Below are 10064 nucleotides of genomic sequence, written 5' to 3'. Positions count from 1 at the left end.
GAGCAGGGATGCCTCTCAAGGTTACTCCTCAAGGTTGAGACCACCCCCACCCCCCTTACCTGGCAGCTGCTATCTATAATGAGGTAAGTGACATTTTACGTTAGGCCTGTTGTATGCTAGTGACATTTTTTATATATATATATCCAGCTATAGCTTAATTATTAGAAGTGTAGTAAGTAGCAGGGTGTTTGACTGCTATCTAATCATAGTCTAAATTATTGTTTAAATTATAATTTAAATCATTGCCAAATCACTAATTACTATTCAATTATTTCTTAATCACCATTTGATTACCATTTAATTATCATTCAATAATCAATTATTATTTGATCATTATTTAATCATTAATATAACCCTTTTAGTTAACCCCACAATGATGACTTCTCTTAATTCACCTGTGACAGTATGCAAAGCATTTTGTGAAGACATGTGAATACTGTTTGAACAACTCAGTGTTGCCTCTCGCACATGTCTAGGTCTCAGGGTGGCTGCTGCTATTATTGCTTGAAATACCTGAACAGACTTTGAAGAGCCTTCAAAACTATAAGGATTACTGCTTCTCTCTCTTTGTTTTGATCATTATTATTATTTTGGTGTTCAGATCAAACTACAGCACAGGTTTGATATCTTCTGGCTGGATTATTACTAACTGAATATCTGATTATTACAAAGAGTCCATAGCAGGCAACAGGGGTCAGCTGCTTGACTTTACATCATACCAAAGACTATGCAGCTCCATGATGGTGCTAGCAACTACAGTTGGCAAAACTATGCCCTCATGTGATGCTATCATATCTCCAAATGTAAGAGAGCTATGCTTTCTCTCTTTGTCAGTGCTAATTGTCAAACCAAGCCTTTTTCTTGAGTCATCAGTTTGATAACTGATGGACTGAACAGCTCTGTATTTTGAAATATGGATCAACAGTAAATCACTGAAGCTGGGTGGCCTGAAGGTGTTTGAAGTGTATTGTGCAATCCAAGACAAGGTGCAAGCAATTTTGTGTATTGATTGTGAAATGGCTTTTCTTTTCCAAAGAGCACTCTTCCATCTCTCAAACCTCCCCAATAATGGATAGCAGATAAGGTATCTTGATTTCTACACTTGTCTCTGAAGTAGTTGCTACCTTTAGTTGCTACCTTTAGTTGCTACCTTTAGTTGCTACCTTTAGTTGCTACCTTTAGTTGCTACCTTTAGTTGCTACCTTTAGTTGCTACCTTTAGTTGCTACCTTTAGTTGCTACCTTTAGTTGCTACCTTTAGTTGCTACCTTTAGTTGCTACCTTTAGTGACATTCTTCAGTAGCTGAACTGGTTTCACCTCCTCTCCTATTTAAATTGTGTGACTTAACATCTCCTGTTTCAGCATGATTTTTCAGTAACACTTTCTCCCTGGGTTTAATGTGGAGATGACAAAGCCTGTCACTATTCCTTATATCTTTGTTTTTTCTAAACAATGTTGTGTGTCCCTTTGAATTTCCAGATCAATCTAAATAGTGGATGCAGTGTTGGTGTTTTAGAGTATGAGACACATTTGCAATGAGCTTTTTCTCAATTTAATTTTTTTTTCTTCTCTAACCTCAAGTAAATCCAAACCCTTAAAGATGGATCTACAGCAAATCATGTGAACTTTGTGCCCCAACCTGGAGGGGAACCAGGGGTTTGTGTGGCAAGGTTTTGGTAGCAGGGGGACTACAGGGGTGGCTTCTGTGAGAAGCTGCTAGAAACTTCCTCTGTGTCAGATGGAGCCAGCTGGTATTGGCTCTAAGACGGACCCAGCGCTGGCCAAAGCTGAGCCCATCAGCGATGGTGGTAGCACATCTATGATAGCACATTTAAGAAGGGGGGAAAACTACTGTGCAACAGCAGCTGGCAGAGAGGAGTGAGAATATGTGAGAGAACCAACTCTGCAGCCACCAAGGTCAGTGAAGAAGGAGGGGGAGGGGATGCTCCAGGCACCAGAGCAGAGATTCCCATGCATCCCATGGTAAAGACCATGGTGAGGCAGGTTGTCCCCCTGCAGCCCATGGAGGTTAACGGTGGAGCAGATATCCACCTGCAGCCCTTGGAGGACCCCATGCCAGAGCAGGTGGATGCACCCAAAGGAGGCTGTGACTCCATGGAAAGTCCACACTGGAGCAGGCTCCTGGCAGGACCTGTGACCCTGTGGAGAGAGAGGAGCCCACGCTGGAGCAGGTTTGCTGGCAGGACTTGTGACCCCATGGGGGACCCACACTAGAGCAGTCTGTTCGTAAAGGACTGCACCCCCTGGAAAGGACACATGAAAAGGACCCACGCTGGAGCAGTTTGTGAAGAACTGTAGCCCCTGGGAAGGACCCATGTTGGAGAAGTTCATGGAGGACTGTCTCCTGTGGGAGGGACCCCATGCTGGAGCAGGGGAAGAGTGTGAAGAGGAAGGAGTGGTGGCAGAGACAATGTGTGATGAACTGACCACAACCCCCATTCCCAGTCCCCTGTGCCACTCTGGGGAGGAGGTAGAGAAATCGGGAGTGAAGTTGAGCCTGGGAAGAAGGGAGGGGTGGGGGGAAGGTGTTTTAAGATTTGGGTTTATTTCTCATTATCCTACTCTGATTTGATTGGCAATAAATTAATTTAATTTCCCCAAGTTGAGTCTGTTTTGTCCATGACAGTAATTGGTGAGTGATCTCTCCCTATCCTTATCTTGACCCATGAGCCTTTAATCATATTATTCTCCACCCCCCCCATCCTGCTGAGGAGGGGGAGCAATAGTGTGGCTTGGTGGGCACCTGGCATCCAGTCAAGATCAACCTACCACAGTCTTTTTTTGCACCCAATGTGGGGCATGAGGAATTTGAGATAAGGATAGTAATTGGGAGAGGTAACAGGCTAAATATGGACTGAACACAGCTAGAGAGTGAAGAGCGGAATGATCATGGGGAATTTTGGTTGCTGTAATTGTGGTGAAGGGACGAGGGGTGGACTTTCATTGGCATTTGTGATGATGTTTTTTTGATTTTGGTGTGGGGGGTTCTTTTCTGTTGATGTGAGTGAAGTTTGTGAAGATTGTGTGATGAATGTGGATTTTAATGATAATTCTTAAATGTGCTTCACAGAGGCAAGGGGTCCATGAAGGTGGACAATTTACACACAGTTCATGTCCTCTATTCCAGGGAGACTTTACTCATGTGGCTTGCTTGATTGTGGCACATGTTTCACGTTCATGGGTAACCTGTGCAATGGCCTCCATGGTCAGGTCCACCCCTCAGTCATGGGCCCATCTGTATGTTGCATCTCTCCCTACATGTCCCAATGTTTCATGGGCCCATCAAGCTACAAATAGCTCACCCTTATGCTCCCAGTCCAGGTCCACCTGAGCTACTTCAGTTTTGACAGCCTTGTCTACCTGTTCATTGTTTCGATGTTCTTCAGTGGCGTGGCTTTTGGGCACGTGAGCATCTACATGCCGTACCTTTAGAGCAATGTTTTCTACCCAGGCAGCAATGTCCTGCCACAATGCAGTAGCCCAGATGGCTTTGCCCCTGAGCTGCCAATTGGTCTTCTTCCACTGCTGTAGCCACCCCCACAGGGCATTAGCCACCATCCAGGAGTCAGTATAGAGAGAAAGTACTGGCCACTTTTCTCATTCAGCAATCGCTAGGCCTAGCTGGATGGCTTTCACTTCTGCAGCCTGACTTGACTCGCCTTCTCCTTCAATGGCTTCAACGACTTGTCATGTGGGACTCCACACAGCAGCTTTCCACTTCCCATGGTTTCCTACAACATGACAGGATCCATCAGTAAACAAAGCATAATGCCTTTCATCTTCTGTTAACTCATTATATGGTGGTGCCTCTTGGGCACAAGTCACCTCCTCAGGCAATGCTCCAAAATCTCTGCCTTCTGGATCTCTTCCAGGATTCCTGGGCAGTTGGGTTTCCCCAGTCAAACTCGTTGCATGATCAACACTACCCACTTACTCCATGTAGCATTGATTGTGTGATGTGTAGAGAGGATGTTTCCTTTGAACATCCAGTGCAGCATGGGCAATCACGGTGCCAAGAGGAGATATGTTTCTGTACCAACAACTTCTGAAGCGGCTCGAACCCCCTCATATGCTGCTAGTATTTCTTTTTCAGTTGGGGTGTAGTAGGCTTCTGATCCTTGATACCCCCTTATCTAAAACCTTAGAGATCAACCTCAGGTTTCTCTTGATGTTTTCTGCCAGAGGCTCCAGGTGAGATCATGCTCCCTGGCAGCAGTGTAGAGTACATTTTGCACAGCTGGTCCTATCCGGACAGGCCCAAGAGCTACCGCACGAGCTATCTCCTGTTTGATCTGCTCAAAGGCTTGTTGTTGCTCAAGGCCTCACTCAAAATAGTTCTTTTGGGTCACTCCATAGAGAGGGCTCACAAGCTGACTATAACCTGGAATATGCATTCTCCAGAATCCCACAAGGCCTAGGAAAGCTTGTGTTTCCTTCTTGTTAGCTGGTGGAGACATAGTTGCTATCTTGTTGATCACATCCATAGGGACATGATAGTGTCTATCCTTCCATTTTACTCCCAAGAACTGAATCTCCTGTGCAGGTCCCTTGACCTTGCTTCTTTTTATGGTGAAACCAGCTTTCAGAAGAATCTGAATTACTCTTTCTCCCTTCTCAAACACTTCTGCTTTGTTGCCCCACACGATGATGTCATCGATGTATTGTAGATGTTCAGGGGCATCACCCTTTTCCAGTACAGTTTGGATTACTCCATGACAAATGGTAGGGCTGTGCTTCCACCCATGGGGCAGTCAATTCCAGGTGTATTGGACACCCCTCCACGTGAAAGCAAACTGTGGCCTGCGTTCTGCTGCCAAAGGAATTGAAAAAAATGCATTGGCAATGTCAGTTGTAGCATACCACTTGGCTACCTTTGACTCCAGTTCGTATTGGAGCTCTAACATGTCTGGTACAGCAGCACCCAATGGTGGCGTGACTTCGTTCTGGCCACAATAGTCTACTGTTAACCTCCTCCCTCCATTAGACTTTTGCACTGGCCATATGGGACTATTAAAGGGTGAGCAAGTCTTGCTGATTATTCCTTGGCTCTCTAATTGATGAATCAGCTCATGGATGGAGCCAGGGAGTCTCATTTCGTGTGATATTGCCACCAGTGCACCGTCCTGGTAGCAACTGGCACCTGCTGTTCTTCAACTTGCAGCAATCCCACAATGAAGGGATCTTCCAAGAGGCCAGGCAAGGTAGATAACTGATCTTCTCTGTGTTCAGTGGTTACACCAAAAGCCCACCGGTACCCCTTTGGGTCCTTGAAGTACCCTCTCCTGAGGTAGTCTATGCCAAGGATACAAGGGGCCTCTGGGCCAGTCACAATGGGGGGCTTTTGCCCCTTGTCCCCTGTTAAGCTCACCTCAGCCTCCAATACAGACAATTGCTGGCATCCCCCTGTCACTCCAGAGATCCAGATGGGTTCTGTGCCCTATACCCTGATGGCACCAGCGTACACTGTGCACCAGTGTCTACCAAAGCCTTATACTGTGGGTCTGATGTGCCAGGCCATCGAATCCACACAGTCCAGTAAACCCAGTCATCCCTTTCCTCCTCCTGGCCGAAGGCAGGGACCTTCTATTCCTGTTCCTGGTCAGAGAATTCACTTTCTGACCCTTTCAGCACCAGACCAGAAGTCCCCTCACCAGGATCAAGGGACGTGATCTCAGTCCTTCTTCTGTGTCTGGGAGATCGCCGATTGCCTTCTTGTGTCTCTACAGCAACAAAGCTGACAGCCTTCTTGTGTGACCCCTTCTTAAGAGCTGTCTTCCCTCTCAGTTTGTGTACACAGGCTTCCAGCTTAAAGGTGGGTTCACCATCCCACTCCCTCATGTCCTTCTCCTGGTCATACAGGAAGAACCAGAGTGCATCACGTGGCATGTGCCTGGGGCTCCCTTTTCCTCTGACTGGGTCAGGAGGGCACTGACTTCTTGGGGCACCCCTGACATCTAAGGCGCTGGCCTGTAGAGATGAGGAGGGACAGAGATTTTCTTCAAAGTTTTGGAGCCAAGAAGACACTCTCTCCACAGTTGGTGTATCCATATCTGGGCAATACATTGTTGCCAAGCTGTTTAAATATGATGCTGGGGCATTTTGAATCACCTTCCTCCACATGGCCCATGTGCACAGGACATCCTCTGGATCTTTGGAGACCTCATCATTGTCTAGATCACTGTAGATGACTTCCAGCACCGCTAATTCTCTCAGGCACTGGATGCCTTTGTCCGCGGTAGTCCACTTTCCTGGGTAGGTCACAAGATCTTCCTTGAACAGATATCTTGCCCTCACACTTGAAAGGAGCCGTCTCCAGAGACTGCAAATTGCTGCCTCTTTTCCAATTCCTCTCTCAATTCCCCAGTTTCTAGCAAGGGATCCCAGCTGTTGGGCTTCCTTACCTTCCAATTGCTGACTGTCGGCCCTGTTATCCCAGCATTGGAGCAGCCAAGCATCAATCCGCTCACCTGGCTGGTGGCTGTAATCTTTCCGCATGTCTCAAAGTTCTGATGATGTCAGGGACTGGATAGTTTCAGCTTCCTGTCTGAATTCTCTCACTCCTTCATCCAATTTCTTTGCTGAAGGACTGGCTTCTTGATCAAACCCTTCCTCTTCTTCCTCCTCCCTTACTAATCGATGATATGGACCTGTTGACCACCTTGTCCACTGTTTCTTTTTCACTACTGGGGCAATTACTGTAGTTGTTGTTGTTTGGGTCCCTATCTCAACCATGGTGTGCTCAGATGCACTTTGGGTCCCTGTCTCTACTATCATGTCTTCAGATGTAGTTTGCACCCCAGTCTCAGTCAAGGTATTCTCAGAGGTGGTTTGGGTCCCTGCCTTAACCACAGTCCTCTGATAGTACTGAACCGTGGCTTGATAGGCACAGGCCAAGCCCCAGTACAGTGCTAGAAGCTGCTGGTTTTCACTGGGGTAGGCAAGGCACCCTTCTATCAGGTGGCGCATCAGTTTGCCAGGATTACTTGCCTGTTCAGGTGTAAGGTGTAAAGTCCCAGGCTAGGGGAGGTGATAACCACCCTAGGAACTGCGCAAACCCTTCCACACACCCTGCCACCCAGGGACCGGCCGTCTCAGGGCATATTTCAGTATTGCTTCACCCAAAAGTTGTTTTCTCTTACACCAGGATGACACCAGATTCCAGCAAATACCGCAATATGCCAACAGTGTTAATTAGTAGTATTAAACAGCTCACATAAGGGTGAACAAGGACCTCAGGAGCCTGCATCAGTCCCGGGTAGGAAGAGAGAGATGTATTCCCTCATCCTCTCCACAAGATAGCTCCCCCAGCACAGTAAGTCCATCAATGCCAGAGCAAAGCACATAGCCATTGTTTGTACTAACGTGTTCCCAAGCTCAGCAAAATAAAGAGATAAGCAGTGCAGCCGACAAGCTCTGTAACCTGCACAGAAGCTTGCCACTTAATAACTACTATAGCTATAGCGCGCTTAGTACAAAACTGCCGTTGTCTCATGCCCCACGTTGGGCGCCAAAAAGGACTGTGGTGGGTTGATCCTGGCTGGACTCCAGGTGCCCAGCAAGCCACTCTATCACTCCCCTCCTCAGCAGGACAGGGGGGGAGAAAATAAGATGGAAAAAAACTCATGGGTCAAGATAAAGGCAGTTTAATAAAAGCAAAAGCAAAGGCTGTGTGTGGAAGCAAAGGAAAACAAAAGATTTATTCACTACTTCCCATCAGCAGGCGATGTCCAGCCACTTCCTGGGAAGTAGGGCTTCAGTACGCCTAGCGGTTGCTCTGGAAGACAAATGACATTGTCGCGGATGGAGTGAGCGTGCACTTCACTCACAAGAGAGAAGTAAAAATATAGTTTATTGATATAGAATAGGGAGTTAACAAAGTTCAATGCAACAGTGCTTTAACAAGATTCGATGGCAAGGTACACTTGATTATTTACTGCATAGAGGACAGGGTCAGACAAAACTGTCAGGGAGACCCTCCCATTGAGTCATGAGGTTCGGAAAAAGATCCCCTTGCTTTCTAAACTCCTTCTCAGAGAGGAGTCTAGGTGCGGCTAGATCCAGTCCTAGTCCCAGACTTGGTCAACGGTTTATGGCTAAAGGATTATATGTGCGCAATCAATCCTTTATATCTCTTAGCTAAGATTTCCAAGTTTAGCATGCTATTAGTCACTTACCGAGGACCTGTTGCGGCAAGGAATCTCTCAGCCTCGAGGAGTAACCTTGAGAGGCATCCCCGCTCAAGGGGAGGTCCTGGCGTGCAGCCCGCTGCCGTGCAGGAGAGCTCAACGGGCTCTGGGGCTGCTCACTATTTATGGGGGTAAGATGATTGACTCATAGTCATATTTGCATGCCAACCACAGGTTTTAGTTTCTTCGGTGGGCCCATTGCACAATAGCCCTAGGCTATTGTGTTGTTATCTGTCTCCTGAGTCCACTTGGAGCCGATGCAGCCATCCTGACCAGATGCATCCATTACAATCACCACTGGTGGTTATCACCTGAGCAGGGTTGCAGGAGATAAGGGTCAGGGGCTGGGGAAGCACACTGTCACACTCTACCAGGTGACTATAGTCATTCATCTTATTCTCACAGAGTGGTGGTATGGTCACCTCTTGCCTCTGTGCCATAAATAGTATATTGATAATTTATGCACTTATAGATCCACAGTAAGTAGACAGTGAAGCACTGCTATTTGTTATGCATTAATTTGTATGTTTTGGGTGGTTGGAGTTGGGTTATTTGTTTTATCATGTGCCAAACCTTTATATACAATATAATTATAAGCAATAGACATAGTAATATCAGAGTTAGTAAAATGACAACTGGGTGAGGCATAAGATTAAACACTCCCGTTGCTGTCGGTGACCATCCAAGAAGAGTTTCCCACCAATGGTGTTCTCCATCCTTCTTCACTCTTTCCAAGACATGGTGTATCTCTTCTGCATCATGATGAACGGTGATCAGAGTTTTGTGTCCATTGTTTCGGATGCGTTCTAGCAGTTGACACAGGTCATCATGTTGTAGTAGTTTCTTCACCAATGTAAGATTCATTCCAATGGGGGTAGGCAATAAATCTTGACCCAATGTATAGTAAAGTTACGAACACAAATATTTGAGCGATAACTTGTATCTACAGTAATGTTATCTACAAATATAAAATCACAAAGGGTTCTCATACAAACACATACAAGTACAGTTTCAGGGGCTTCATCAGGTATGACAAACATTTTTGTTCAGTGTCAAGACAGATGTCTTGAGCTTTGAGGGTGTTACTCTCACAAATAAATCCTTGTTGTTCCCATACAACGCATGCATTAACATCAACAGTTTGTTAGGGTTTGGAATAGTAACACGAACACAGCATTTCTGTCTGCCATCCGGTGGGGTGCTGTAAGAGAAAAGAGAGACTCGTTTCGGTGGGGAGAGTCCAAACAGGTCACCCCATTAAGAAGAAGGAAAAATCCATCGTGAACTAATTCTGTGTTTTGCACCAGTGCTATCAGTAGCTTCCCAGGCAAGTGGGCCACGAGGTTTAGTTAAAGTCATAGGCACAGTACCGATGGATGGTAAATTGACCATCACAGGCTGTCCTGGCTGTAATGTCATTGGATATTCTCTTTTCCTAGTAGGTGGAGTGCTAAGCTCAGTTTTACAAAGAATGCTCGGCTTACAGGGCTTCCAGTAGGCCCATATCGATTATTTAATTGATGGAGTACTTTGGGAAGTCTGGTATCCCATTGAGCTTCCTGTGGCTTGAGATTCCTTTTCAACAAGCCATTAGCTCTTTCTACCATCCCATTTGATTGAGGGTAGTATGGGGTGTGGAATACCCATCTAATTCCCTCTTGTTTTGCCCAATCTTGCACTTCCTTACACGAAAAGCGTGAGCCATTATCACTTTGGATAACATCAGGAGTAGGTAGACTTGAGAACCAAAATGATAGCCCTCGCACTGTATTTCGCCCATCAGCTTTCCGACATTTAGTCGCCATAAGCAAGCCAGAGACTACTTCCACTCCTGTAAGGATGTATCGATATCCTGCA

The 10064-nt window shown here is 46.2% G+C and overlaps 1 long non-coding RNA gene across 2 annotated transcripts in view; it reads left to right on the top strand.

Annotated features, from left to right (window-relative positions):
* LOC142402955 (uncharacterized) overlaps positions 1-10064 on the top strand; it is a 904242-nt gene that overhangs the window by 833174 nt on the left and 61004 nt on the right. The window lies entirely within an intron of this gene.

This window comes from Mycteria americana (assembly GCF_035582795.1).
Source record: "Mycteria americana isolate JAX WOST 10 ecotype Jacksonville Zoo and Gardens chromosome Z unlocalized genomic scaffold, USCA_MyAme_1.0 Scaffold_18, whole genome shotgun sequence".
Taxonomy (NCBI): Eukaryota; Metazoa; Chordata; class Aves; order Ciconiiformes; family Ciconiidae; genus Mycteria; species Mycteria americana.
Note: the sequence above shows the minus strand (reverse complement) of the source record. Positions and strands in the feature narration are given on the sequence as shown.